Source organism: Microtus pennsylvanicus, chromosome 13, assembly GCF_037038515.1.
Source record: "Microtus pennsylvanicus isolate mMicPen1 chromosome 13, mMicPen1.hap1, whole genome shotgun sequence".
Taxonomy (NCBI): domain Eukaryota; kingdom Metazoa; phylum Chordata; class Mammalia; order Rodentia; family Cricetidae; genus Microtus; species Microtus pennsylvanicus.
Window position 1 is genome coordinate 23,844,030 of NC_134591.1, and position 15,097 is coordinate 23,859,126.

At 41.0% G+C, this 15,097-nt stretch overlaps 1 long non-coding RNA gene across 1 annotated transcript; it reads right to left on the minus strand.

Moving 5' to 3' along the window:
• Positions 1-251: 251 nt before the first annotated feature.
• LOC142833995 (uncharacterized) lies at positions 252-9,530 on the minus strand. Its single transcript, XR_012907482.1, has 3 exons — positions 9,228-9,530; positions 8,909-9,041; positions 252-1,255 (listed from the first exon to the last, which is right to left on the minus strand). It is a non-coding gene; the product is annotated as an uncharacterized LOC142833995 (long non-coding RNA).
• Between the last annotated feature and the right edge of the window lie 5,567 nt (positions 9,531-15,097).

Here is a 15,097-nt window from a genome sequence, read left to right on the forward strand (position 1 = left end):
GTGAAGCCATTGGATTTTATAAAGACCCTTCTAATAAACTGCTTTTGACCTAAGCAATGATCTTTGACCAGATTAAAATCCACGGACAGCTGCCAGAGTATTAAAGGGGAGGTTGTGTGTGAGGCTCAGGTGTCTGACTCCCGGTAAACAGCAAAGGACAGCTATTGGGAACTGTGCTTCACAAGTGTGATGCAGGCAGAGGACGAAGACATTTTTCAAAACTTTCAGCGCTGTAAGCAGAAAGGGCGGAGAGTTGAAGGACTTGGGGAAAGTGCTCTTTCATTTTTGTTTTAGTTTTAAAATGAGTGAATATAACCTAAGGGAAACCACTGTTTGCCAGTTGGCAATATCTCATTTTGTGTCACATTAAACAGAGTATGCCAACCAGGGTAAGGGCCTTTATTGATAGTTCTCAGGTGATCCAAAGTAAATCCAAATTATCCTCTTTCTCCTACCAGTTCTCGCTCAGAATAAGGCTCTCTTCTTCACCTCCCATTTCTGGCTTTTTTCCTCCTCTCTCTACCACTCACCTTAGCTGTTTACTTTGTACATTAATTTCAGACTCTCTAAGTTTTACATTTCAGTGACACATAATGTGATGTCTGATCACATGTTTACACTTTATTATGATCAAATCTGACTAATTGGCACATCAACCTCTAAAAATATTATATCTCTTTGATGACATAGTCAAAACTCCTTTCTTACGGCTATTCTGAAATTCACAATGAAATTTGTTTTACTGTAAGTATATCACCTCCTGTACTAGCTGGTTTTGTGGGTCAAATTGGCATAAGCTGGAGACATCATTGAGGAAGTAGCCTCAGTTGAGGAAATGTCAACAAGAGACGCAGCTGTAAGGCATTTTCTCAATCAGTGATCAACGAGAGAGGGTCCAGTCCATTGCAGGTAATGCCATTTCTGGGCTGGTGATCCTAGGTTCTATAAGAAGGCAGACTGAGCAAGTCACGGGGAGCAAGCCAGTGAGCAGCATCCCTCCATGGTCTCGGCATCTGCTCCTGCCTCCAGGCTCCAGCTCTGCTTGAGTTCCAGTCCTGACTTCTTCCACTGATGAACTATGATCTGGAAGTGTAAGCTGAATAATGAAGCCGCCCAACTTGCTTTTTAGTCATGGTGGTTTTGTCACAGCAATAGAAACCCTAAGACTCTTCCTTTGCCTAAGTTTCCCCCACCAGTTCACATACAGAAGCCTTTTACCATGGCAAAGGCCAGTGAAGTCAAGGCCAGTTCAGCACTGAAAAGGAATGATAAAGTAAGACTGTCAGAGACCAGAGAGAGACAAGGCTGTAGCACACTATCCCCCACATACCATCTTGAAACAATGAAAGCTATTGTTCCCACTGAGCTCCTGTGGTAGGGACCACTGGAGCAGGCCAAACCAAAATGTAGTCACTTCTGCTAAATGCCAGAATAACAAACTGAAACTTTAAGGACTCAAATGATCCCCACATAGATCAGTGTTTCCTGAAAACAGGAGACTTCAGTCTACCAGAATCATTGCAATGCACAATGCACACTGCCCTTTTCCATGTATAAAAATAAATAAGTAAATAAATAAATAGACTAATTAATTAGTATTTTTTTTAAAAAAAAACACTCTGCAACAGCGTGACAATACCTAATCAGCTTCATCCAGTTGTCCTGGCTTCCTACATTTTAACTATTGTTCAGTGCTATCTTACTCTGGTTTGCAGAATAAAAGAAGGCTTCTGACTCTTGCATATCAAATGAAAGTCAGTTTTATTGATAATTAAATTTGCTGTAGCTGAGTTTGAAGTCTAATGTGTAGATGAGAAGAGGGAGCTAAGGGGGTTGTCAAAGAATTTCCCAGATACCTGTGAAGTCTAGAACCTAAGAAAGGGGAATCTGATTTTATAAGTGGCAAGGATAAGAAAGCAGAAAATGATGAAGACAGGAAGAAGGCGGGATAGACCTGAACTGGGTCAGGGAACACACATGGCAAAGGGAACTGCTGCACAGAGGCGCAAATGTGAGGGAGAAATGAGTGGCATCTCCCATCTGTTCGTGCTTAGTCCATTTTCCTTACTCTGTCATCTCTCGGGGGTAAGGGTTTCACCAAAGTCTCTCTTCCTGCTTTGCCATTCCACGGGGGACAAGAAATAATGAAAACACTGAACGGGACAGCTGAACTTGCGGACCAGGGCTTTTAAATAAGAAATGCTAAGTACTTTCCTGCTCTCTCTCTGTCTTTATCCATGCTGTCTTTTCTCCCCTTCTGTGTCCTCATTCCTTCCCTTCATGTGTTTAGACCATACGTGCTCTGTTTTCCATGACTTCCTGATGAAGGCTTGGGGAGATGATTATGGGGAAAGGAGGGTTACCCGAGAGAAACTTCAAAGACCATGGCTAAATGAGGGACTGGAAGGCTGAGCATAAATGTGAAATTGGTAAACCAGAAATGATAAATGGGGCAAAGCAAAACGAATAAATGGTATTGGATAGCAGTTGAAATACAAACTGTCCAAGAGATAAGGGACCGGTAAAATGAAGGGATAGATGCCTAGACCTGAAATGGATACCACAAGGCAGCTTGCATTTGGTATTCCTTCTCCCACCAATAACCGGAGCAGTTATTTTACAGTTATAAATAATTTTTTACTTGTTGATGTTGCTTTCCTGGCCATTCCATCTGGGAAAAGAACATAAAAAGTAGCTACCTACCATGAAGCAAAGAACAGCTTAATGAAAAACTTAGAGAAGGAAGAAAGTGCACTCTTTTTCATAAATAAATTTCTAAATGACTCAACCAATTGGAAAGTTCACATTTTACGTATGAGAACTTTTTCAAAAAGCATTCTCATGTTTTTCTCATTAAGGCTGATTTCACCTCCGTTTCTCTCCCCATCTTAGTCTCATTTACTACAGCGTTTCAGGTGAACACCAGCCTCAGAGCAGAGGCAGCTTGAGCTGCGACACCGTGGAGGCAGGGGGATTGGTGCATACACTAGAGAGAGCCCTAACTGGACTTAGAGAAAAACCCAGGTGTGCTGCCTGGCTCCGCCAGCCTACCCCCTTTGTCCCACAGGATGTGCTAGCATATTAGAGATTTTGGGTTTCTCCAGACTGTTCAATTGTCCTTCTGGCTGCAGTCATGCAAGTGGAATGCATGTGAGTGGGTGGAAAGAACACGGGAGACATGATGATGTTCATACATTTAACTTAAAGAAATGGACGCTGAGTTCCATATGGTTGAACTCCACCTAGGGTTGGCTATCTAAGTCAGAGCAAACAAAATCTCTTCACAGAAGTGAATTTAAATTTGAAAATGATGGAGAAGGACTGTAAATCTAATCTAAAGGCTACTGTTCTCTTTTGTTCCCCCAATCATTTTCTCCCCTTAAGTTTAAAGATTTAACTTTGTTCCTCAGGAAAAAAAATGAGTAACTCTTGTGCCTTTTAGAGATATGAGAGTAGTGTCCATAGATAACATTCATTGTGAGCATGTTTGTACCATGCATTGTTTAGAATTTTATATTCCAATGTTGAGGGACTCTTTGATGCATGTATCGATAATTCTGTTTCATAAGTTATAAAGCAAAATCCTAAAATTAATGAGAGTCCTTTCCCTCATCCACATGCTTATTCCAAATAGGAACTGGAATCCAGAGTGTTCTGGATCTTCTCTCTCTCTCTCTCTCTCTCTCTCTCTCTCTCTCTCTCTCTGTCTGTGTGTGTGTGCGCGCGTGTGCGTGTGCGTGTGCGTGTGTGTGTGTGTGTGTGTGTGTGTTTCTTCAGGGCTGCGTGATTTGGAAAATTAGAGGAGACGTTATCTTTACAGGAGGTAAGAAGCCCCCTGTAATAAATGTGCACAGAGCCTGGCTCACACTTAATGGAATGTCCATGCAATGAACCTGAAAAGAAGGGGAATAAAACAAATCCCACCTGAAATAATGAATAGTAATGTTATACTGCTATTCAGTAGTTAGAAAGCTTGAAATTATGTCATTTCTAGAGGAAAAAAGTAAAACTGAAGAACATCATGTTAAGCAAAATGGGCCAAACTCAGAAAGGCAAGGATTCCATGTTCTCTTCTGTAAGTACTTAGAAGAAGGAGGAGGAGGAAGGAAGAGAAGAGGGAGGAGGAAGAGTTCGTGGAGGAAGAGAAAGATGAAGAGGGAGAAGGAGAAAGACTTTAAGGAAAGGAAAAGCACCAGGTAGTAAGTAGAGGCAGGCAAAAGAGATCAGAAGGGAAGATGGCAATAACTAAGCTAGGATATATAGGAATGTTGTTATGAAACTTGCAAATCTGTACAATTAGAATGTGTTAATACTAAAAACAATAAAGTACAGTGTGTCACTGAAATCTCATTTTGAGCAAAGGACAAAAACTTGGACTTTGATACTCTTAACATTCTCCTGATAAATTATTTCACCATAATCAGTTAAGGCCATTTTAAAGACAGCCAAAGGACAGCAGAAAAAAATATTAATTTCACACCTCCCTTCTGCAACCTATACCATACTGTTTACCAGGAGCATGGTGAAATATCCTTCTACAGCATCTCGGCCACCTGTTGAGGACTTCTTCCACACGAGAGCAATGAACTATGAGCAGAGATTCACTAGAGAACTTATACAGATGACCAGTCACATGCTGTCCCTGGCAGGAGCCCTGGAAAGTGGTCATCTATTAAGGCTGAACACTTGCTGTGACTAGAAACAAGCTTTAGAGGCTGGCTGGTGGAAAACAGTGGGTGAGCCCCAGCCCTGATGGTCTTTAGGAGAGTGAGGAAGACCACCGCTTGCTGTTGTGAACCCAGAAGGGTCCACATTTGCCAGCTGCTGAGCACCCTGCTGTATCTCTTAGGCTCATCACGTGGGGTTTGATAAATCAGAATTGTTTGGAAATTCTAATTTTGCCAGAATTCTGGCCGAAAAGATGATTCTAAAATACTCGTCTCAATTTAGCTGCTGGATTGTAGTTAGACTACCTCTTTTGAACAGTGAGTACTGTTTGAGCCTGGGAAGAGTGGGTGGATTGCTGATTTTGAACAACTCCGGCAGGAACTTGTCCCTGATGTAGAGCAAGAAAAGAAATGCCGGGGTCTCCAAAGAAACAAAGGAGCCATAAAATCCAGAGCCATATAGGCAAAATTAATGGAGGTTAATGGCAGAAAAGTGACCTGGGCTTCAGGTGTGCGTGAGGTTGGATAATGGGCAGCATCCTATATTCCTTGAAGTCACCTCTCTGTTCCGTGAACACCTACTGGAAAGAAATTCCCACCAGCAAAGCTTTTAGTGATGATGGTGAGTGGACGGGGTAGCCTAGCTTTGTAAGGTTGGGCTTTCTTAAAGGGTCTATTTCCAAAAGGCTGTTATGGGTCACGTTGAAGGATATAAATACAGTTTTTCTTTGAAGAGACCAATAGTAATGACTTGAGACAGAACATTAGGCACTAGAACATGACTGGAGGTCGGACAGTGACCCTTGAATCCTGGCCTTGGATATTTCCTCAGTGATCTCTTTGGGAATCGTTTAAATATACTAAGGTTAAATTTCCTTAATTTTTGTTCATCCTGAATTGTAGGATAGTAGTATTTGGAGTACAGTGAAGAAAGATTAATTTAAAAATCGAGTTGCTAGTGTGGCAAGCCTTTTTATCTATGAAAATTGTCTTTGCTCCCGCTTTTATATCTATTGGGGCATCTCCCTGCCTACACTGTTTTCAACTGTGGCAAAGAAGGTAAGAGAGACACGGACATCCCAGGATGAAGATTCTTTTTCCACTGAGACTACATGCCTTGAAAATCTGAAGTTTGTTTGCACAAGGTGGGCTCAGGATGAAGAAATATTTCTCTCTGACTTGCCAGCTGACCACAGAGATCAGCCAAACCAGCCCAGACTAGAATGGCCCCAGCCGACTCAAGAATCGGAAGAATTCTTCAAGTGACACTTATGTCCAAGCACTGCACTTGAAGATCATTTATTACCGAGCAATAAGTAACACGTGTGAGTTTTCTGAGCTGGTGGGGCGGTCTCGGTTGACCGTCCTACTTGAGAAAAGTGAGATCCCCACCCAGTCAAATGTTTGTCCCAGCAAGACGGCACAAAACTAAAAGACACTGCCCTACCCAGAGGCGACAAGGATAAAGTAGTTTTTGTTCCCTCTACAAAAAACTTGGCTTCTGATGAGACTACGTTCAGGAATGACGAAATAATGAAAGATTCCTAGACTTCTTAACATCTTTTCATGTAAACTGAAAACAGCATTTCTCCGATGTCCTCGTACTTTTGTATCACCTGGGGGCTGATGAAGTGCAGATTCTGATTCCAGGGGCCTCATCTAGAGTTTGCGCCCAGGTTCCGCAACTCTCATAAGCGGTCTAGGCCTGCTAACACCACACTTGACACTCTAGAGAGTGAGCTTCTTTTCAGTAGCAAGTAGCAAATGCTTGATGACCCCTTTTGGTGGGTGATACCCAGCAATTGCCAGCTCCTTCCTCTTCCAGTGCTCTCAACTCTCTCCTTCCCAGATCACTAGAGTGCCTTACACAGAGTTTCCATCCATACACAGTCACATCTATGGAGATCGAAGAGCCTTCACTCCTATGACTTAGGAATGTGACCTGCCCTTCCTTTGTCCCTCTCATCTGATGAACTGCTTGCCATCCACGGGGCTCTTCCTTAGTTTCTGATGTTACCGTAGGGAAGTAAAAACAGGGTTTCTTTCCAGCTCTTTCTCCTTGACATTTTTCTTCATCTGTCATCATTAGCCATTTCTTTACTCTTAAACTATTTTCTCCTCTCTGTCATTACTGAATTCACTCCACACATCCAGATCACATTGTCCCCTCCTTCCTCCCACCCACTCTCTTCCCACGGATCTTGGAAACTTCTTGCTGCTGTGTAAATCTCTATGCTTTGCACCTTTATCTCATGATTTTTCCACTAAATGAGACACATATTTGAACTGCTGTTGTTCAAGAGTCCACGGGGATGGAGAGATGAATGTTACCATTTCTCAATTTATACATTCAAGTGGGAATAGATTACAGACAAAAGGAAGGATGAACAGAGACACGGGTTGTCCACAGGACAAATGTGATCCTCAACTTTGCCTTCAAAATCCTATCTCAGAATTAACCCTTCATATGCATTTCTTGGACATCTCATTGGTTCTCTGGTTTGATCATATCTCCAGATTATCCCCCAGGATCTAGTGTTGATGGTTCCCAGACATGCACTGAGAGTGGGGATGGTGTTTTTCATTCTTTGGGTAAGTCCATCCTTTATATGGAAAGTAATGATCAGAAGTCGTTTTTCTAGACTTTAAAGGGTTTTTTTCTTTTTTTGTTAATTCTTAAATTATAACGAGTTCTTGGCACTCAGGCCGTATGTTTGTTTACCTGTAATTCGAAGGATATGCAATAATGAAAAACCAAAGCTCCTGTTACAGTGCCCTTTCCATCCAACCCCAAATGCTTGCAGTAATGTCATCAGGAACAGGAATATTAAGTTTTAATTTCGACAACAAAAAGAATAATTATCCACACCTACAGCTACAGAGGACAGATGAAATTTAAAGTCTTCAGTGCATGCTAAATTGTGGTTTCGCTCTCCCTGGAAACATATGGTTGATATTTTACTTTAAGCATGTTAGGTTTGTGGTGCCAGACTAGAGACACATGAGGCAGGAAGGGAGTTCTAGGTGGGTGGTGGCAGGATTTGTTCTAAATGATATGAGAATACTCATTATCGTTTCTTGCTCCTCAAATAGTTTTCCCCCACCTGTATCTTCTTGATTTTAAGCTACAAGGATATTGATAATTTTAAGGCAGCCTAAATGCCAGTGAGATCAATGCAGGCAAAATAAAACAGGCATCCCAAAGTGCTAATGCATCCTGTCTGTAATTCATCTTTTAAAATCAGCAGGATATTAAAAGTAGTTTTGTGTTCCTCTTTGTTATAGAAAGTGCTTCAAAAACTATCTAACATATTTGTTTGATAAAGAATGCCAAAAATATTGTTCTAGAAAAATCAAATATGCATTGTTGGCTCATGGAAATTGATCACTAGTTATACCATTTCAAAATCAAGGCAGTGAGATGACAAATTGCTGAGTGTTGAACCTTCGATTTGATATGGTTCAGCTTTCCAGCCCTCTGTGATTTCTTAACCCTGGTGGTTAGTGGTAAGATAATTGCTGGAATCAGCATAGTTAGGAACTATATCATATTAAAGACAGCAGGACACTAGAGTTGAGAAGCACTTCCATGTTCCAAGATAGTAGGCAGCCTTCCCACAGATTTGATATCAGGTTCCTTTATTTAAAAAAATTAAAGAATGTCTCTCCTTTCTGAGAGTCTTGAGTGTTTATTTAATAAAGGGGCTCCCCTACTGCTTTAATGCTTGATAAAATGCTTGGCTGGGCCCTTTGTGTAGTTTTTCTTAGGCTGCACTTCAAATAGCCTTAGTTCCTACATACTTAACTAAGACTCTAATTCATTTTCTTTGCATTTTAAGAGCACTGTCTTATTTTGAACCCAGAATTCTCTGCTTATGGTCTTTGTGCTTCCTCTGGTGTTTGGGAATCTGTAGGACAGAGTCCTTAGGATTTCTACTGGTTTGTTTTTCTTCCCAACAGTCTTTGTCTCTTGACCTCAAGTAGTAGGAGTTCAATTTTCTTAAAACAAAGTTCTTAGCATTCATCGTTCTTTCTACTATCTAAGTGCCTCCATTATATCATCACACAAATTTTCTATGCTTTCCATAGATAAAAGTCAAAGCTTTTAAGGACTGTTCTGCAGGGATATGTCCTAGATCTTACAACAGATATTTCGAGAGTCTACTTATTTACTATGTAGAAAGGGTGTTCAGTAAATATTGATGGGTGGAAAATGCTTTTCTAAAAATTTTGACTTTTACCTTTTTGTATAGTTGGCACCATTTCAGTTAGAATGTAATGGGCTAAGTTATAGAAGTATAGTAGAAATTATATACTTCAGTAGATGCAGAGAAGGCTTTTGTTAACATCCAATATTCTTTTGTGACACAAGCCCTAAAAAGATGAGGAATAGAGGGAACATATATTAATGTAATAAAGGTTGTCCATGACAAGCTCATTGTCATATTATATTGAATAAAGAAAATTCAGAACATTCCCACTAAAAGTAGGGACAATAATTAATGAGTGTTCAGTCAATAGAGCAGAACAGAGGACTTGGGTATAAACAAAAATACTCACTGGGAGAAAGACAGCTTCTTTAGCAATGAATGGTGCTTCTTTTCCCATGGCAGAAATGAAACTTTCTGGATACTGAAGCAACAGGAACCACTTTGGCATTCTAAAAGAATCCGAGTGAGGTGTGTTCCCTCTTGATCCTGTGACTTTGAAGGTCTGGCTTTCCTTAATAATCCTGTTGACTGATAGTGCAATAGGAATTAGTCATGAGGCTTTGCTGATCACTTAGAAAAAGTGAATTGTTTTAACTTAGGTTTTGGGGGAGAAATTTGTAACCTGAAATTTCTTCTCCTGTTTATATCAAATAATTCCACTATAGTGTTATTTAAGATGGAAAGCATATTACTACATAGAAAATGATGTTTTTAACTCTATATGACCATTAATATCATGACAAAATTCTTTAAGATAAGCTGTTAATGAGTCAATGTAAAACCAAAAAATTATGAAATTAGTGGTAATAAAGTAGTCCTTTCCTTAAATATGTGTTTTCTTCTATCCAATATCAGGGGGCTCTTCTAACATGTGACAGAGATTTTGGGTTTCACTTTAACAAGCATGCTTGGGTTTAGAGAAGAAGAGAACTGCACTCTAACTCCAAAGCCAACTTTAATCTTTAAATAGATTTGGATTACAAAAGTCTATCTTCATTATATATCTGCAGAGAACAGTAGAAACAAATATTTGGGAAGATTTATGAAATTTTATCCTATTGGAACTATAATATGCCAACAGGCCAATTTCCTCTTTTTCTTGGGATGTTTGTGCTTTTTCTTCAGATGTCTCATTTGTCCAGAGGTCTTTGGATTCCTTCACCGGATACCTTTGTTCTCCTAAAAAGAGAAAAACAAAACCCTTCCCTAACCCTAATCTTAGGACTTAAAAAGAACAAGTTCCTGTTTCATCCTGCTTTTATAATCCTCTCTAGTGCTGGGATTAAAGGTGTGCACCATCACCACCCGGCCTCTAAGGCTACTAGAGTGGCTGCTGGGATTAAAGGTGTGTGCCACCATTGCATGGCCTGTATGACTGACTAGTGTGGCTCCTTTGCACAGACCTTCAGGCAAACTTTATTTATTAAAACACAAATGAAATATCACTACAATTGCCTCCTTGAATCTCCATATATCTAACATTGGCACAGGAGTCCATTTAGCTGCAACAGAGCCTCTGCCATCTGGCAGTTCCTGAAAGGTTCCTGGATATATTAAATTTGGTCGTTTGAAAACCTTAGGCTGTTCCTCTCTGTTCCTATAATGCAACACTGAAATTGATTCTCCATTAAATTCCTCTGTCAGGATTTAAATATCTCTGTGATCTGTTTTATTAGATTTGTCTAAGGCCTGTATTTTAGCACTCAGATTAACCAAGTTATTTAGCGATACAACAAAAAATGATAGTGCAGATAATGTTTACCATTGACATTACATAAATCCCATCTAAATTAGTTATTCTTTCATTTAATGGTTTCATTTTCAAACTGTCCAGCATTTCATCATACAGAGACTGAAATCCCTCCATTATAATGGCTTCCCCCATGTTTTTCATGTGGAAAAAAATCTCTCTCTTTTAACTAATTTCTTCCTTTAAAAATTCCCAATAGTCTTACCAAATCTGCCGAGGATGGTGATCAAGATGTGAGGCTTATTGGTGCTGCATACAACAGTTAAAGCCTGGCTGGATTTCAAGACAGCTACCTAGTTCAGCAGCAGCCTGAGAAGGGGGGTTAGGGAGAGCCCACCAAGAGAGAAAAGAACAAAACCTAGCCAGTAGGGCAGTGACTCCGGGCACTTGTAACTCTGGGTGCTTGTGGCTCCTAGCCTATGCTGGTGGCTGTAAAGTTACAGGCAAATGACTTTTTTTATGAATTTGTACCCCCAACATTAGGCACCAATTGTAATACAAATAATAAAAACTCAGAGACAGATATTGGGGTTCAACCTGAGGAGCAGAAAAGCAAAGCAGCCAGCTACTGACTCTTACCTTTACCTCAGATCAAAAATGGGTGATCCTGCCTCCATGAATCCTCAGGTTAAGACTAAGCTGAGACCTGTCTCTTCCCATTTTATACTCCTCTCTAGTGCTAGGATTAAAGGTTTGCTCCACCAGCACCCAGGCTCTATGGCTAACTAGTGTAGCTGCTGGAATTAAAGGTGTGTGTCACCACTGCCTGGCCTGTATGGCTGGCTAGCATGGCTGCTTTATGCTGATCTTTAGGCAAGCTTTATTTATTAAAACACAAATAATATACCACTATACCACATCATGACAAAAGTCAACAAAGGGAGTGTGCTGAGGAGGTTTTAGATGATCTGGATTTCTGGGACTATCCTTCACATCAACCCAAGCTTCCTTTGTCTTGGTCACTGTACCTTTCAGGTTGCAGCATGCATATAATCTCTTGTCCATGACAGCATCTGTGGTGGGAATGAGCAGAGTCCCATGCTGGAACAATCAGCTTCCCTGGCCAAGATTCTCTCCTTGTGTTAACAAACTCCCAGTAAGAACGCTTTGAGAGAAGTCAACCCCTCAACTCCCCATCCCCAACTCCAAACCCCAACACTCAACCCCACCATCTCCCCCAAGGAGGAAAATAAAAACCCAGATACCCATGTTTGCTCAGGACGCACCTTGGGACATATTTTGGCATACAGATAAATAGGTGAAGTCCCAGAACACCTCACCATGGAGCCCCCACAAGATATGACCCTTCACTAATGTAGACTGTAGAAGGGAACGCTCCAAGGCAAACAGGATAGGATAACAGTGTGGGCCGAGACACTGGAGGCTCTAATCTGTTTATGCTGGTTACCTCTAGACTGTCTGTTGGGGTCATCTAAGGAAAATGATTGCTTTGGCTGTGAAATGAATTGTCCACATGAGTCCTTCTTCCTGGCAGCCGTGAGTGACTGGGCCTCTTGTCGATTCACACCAGTGCTATTTAATAACAGCAAAACCATGCCTTTTGCCTGGAGGGGAGGATCTCATTTATTTTTTCTGACATTAAACATGGGGAGTACTTGTGATACCTTGAGCCGGTATTACATCTTTCCGTACCAAATCTCTAACACTTTCAAATCTACCTTATTGGCCTTTGAGATCTTAACTGTTTTTTTTTCCAACATAATTTTAGCAATATAACTAGAGGAACATTTACAGAAAGTATGTCTTTGTTAGGATAGTTTGCTAAGCTTTTGCAAAATCATTGTGTATAATCCATAATCCTACAGTTTCAATTATTGAAGACTGTTAGCACTAGGTAAGGTGTCAGGAAGTAGCGGATCCTTTTTCTAGACAGATAGCCGAAATACAGTTTTCTTAACTCCCAAGGGTCACTCCTCTTACTGATTACTTTTACATGGGTCGTTGTTAGCATTTCTTTTATATTTACATGGACAAAATGGTTCTGGGGAGGCATTTCATTCGGATATTGCCATGATAATTAATGAAACGTATTAGGAAACTTCCAAGCAATTAGAAAGCGGGGATTCACGTGCATGCTTGGAAGGCCAGGGAAAATTCCCACTATTCCAGTTTCGCCAGAAATGTTGGCTTGCTGATCTTCTCAGAGATGGATACACTCTCCTAAAGGAAGAAGTCTAACATGCCAACACTGATTCCCTTTATCAAAATTAAAAAGTTTTTCTTGGAAACATACTCATTACCATCCCAATGAAAATACCCGGAGGATTTTACTTGTTTCCAAAACGAAGGCCAGGCTTCTAGGGAGAAAGTGTGGAAATTTCCTGTTAAAAAAAATAAAAACCCAAACATTAAAGCTTGAGATGTAAAGAATGCAAATGTGGACTGCTCTTATCATGTGATCATCATATTCAGAATCATACTAATACTTTTTGTCTTTTCCAAAATCAACATGTTACAGCATATTTATGTCACTTAATATTTTAGTTCTTTTTTATCGTCTTTTTAAAATTATTAAAAACAGATTTTTCTCTCATATAATACTTCTCCCTCCACTCCGCTTACCTCCTTCCACCCGCATGTAGATCCACTCTGCTTCTGTTTCGTTTTCAAAAACGAGCAGGCCTCCAAAAGAACAGTCAAACAGGCCAAAACCCAATAGGAGGAAGAGTCTCAAGAGCAAGCAAAGGGGTCAGAGACACACCCATTTCAGCTATTAGGGGCCCCACAAAAACACCAAGCTAACATCCATAACATAAATGCAGAGGACCTGGTGCAGACCCACGCAGGCCCCGTGCTTGCTATTTCAGTCTCTTGGAATCCATGTGAGCTCTGCTTAGCTGATTTAATGGGCCATGTTCTCCTGGTGCCCTCCATCCCCTCTGATTCCTACAGTCTCCCCAGCCCTTTTCAGTAGGGTTCCCCATTCTCCAAGGGGAGGAACTAGATGGAGACCTCCAACTGAGACTCTCTGTCCACATAATGCCTATTTGTGGGTCTCTGCTCCTGCTCCCGCCGGCTGCAGAAGGAAGCCTCTTCTGGATAACCCCTGGACAAGGCACCCATCTGAGAATAGCAGAATACCATTTCATTGTTTGTTTGTTTTGTTTTGTTATGGTTTGGTTTGCTTTTAAGACCAATCATGTTTGATTCTAGCCTAGGTCTCTGGGCTATTCAGTCTCCCGGTTTCTGGACAACCAGGCAGTGTCAGGCATGGGCTCCCTCTCGTGGAGTGGGCCTCAACTTAAACTAAGCATTGGTTGTTACAAGTTCTATGCCAGCATTACCCCAGCACATCCTTCAGGCAGGATAGATTGTGGGTAGAGGGTTTTGTGACTGCATTAGTGTCCAGGATTGTCTTTCTGTAGAACAGAGAGGTAAAGGCTCCAAGCCTGAACCAGGTCGATTTCTCTGTGCTCAGTTTTCAGCAGGCAACCTTCTGTCTGAGTATCAGTCTATATTGTTTAGGAATCTCCATAGGACTTTCTCAGCCAACAGCCCAGCATACTGTTACCCAGTCACCACTGGAAGCCTTGTCTGGTTACAAAAGATAGTCTAGATTCTGTATCCTTCATTACTAGGAGCCCGCACTAGGGTCGCCCTCTTAGATTCCAGAAAGTTTCCACTGTTCTGTGCACTTAAGATATGCATAAGATGTATATAGTATGATAATTATTAGTAGAGATTATTCACAGTGTATTTTTATGGTAACAATTTGGATATTAAAAGTGCTGTTACTGTTGTATTTTACCTAGAAATGTATTGCTGCCTCAGCATATTTAGAGTAGCACCTGATAACTTAGGCCTGGGAGGGAGTAAAGAACTTGCTCAGGACTCAGCAACTTTCAGCACTAGGAATCTGTTGTCCTGAAAGAGTCTTCAGTTCTGGGTGAGATAGCCATCTTAGCCCTATCCTGTGACAGTTTTCCTCTCTATCCGGTATCCATGAAAACTAGTGAATGCATTTGGAGTGACAGTGTCATGAGCATTAGATCATTCCTAACATCTACTACACCCGGTAAACTCTCTCCGTTTTGCCAGTGTCTTGCTGGAAGTGGGGAGGGCAAAGCCTATTTGGATGGAAGAAGATTCTTGCTAGGGTCTTCCAGACAAAGGGATCTCTTACTTAAGAGGAGCAGTGCACAGAAAAGCAGCCTCCCTTTTGTCTTAAAACCCAATCTCCTGCCGGTCATCCTACATCTTGATAAAAAAGTTGGCTTAGACAGAGACCGGCAGCCATCAATAGTGACAAAGGGGGGAAAACCTGGGTTTTTGATGACATCGTTAATAAATTAAATGTATGAATCCCAAAGTCCACTCTACTCCAACTACTTGTCTACGAACAAATGACCTAATGTTTGAGTCAGGCTTCCGACTTATTTTGTAAGTTTGTTCCAGCTGCAGGAATTGTGGGTCAAGGACAGAAAGCAAAGGACCTTTTAATTAGTGGG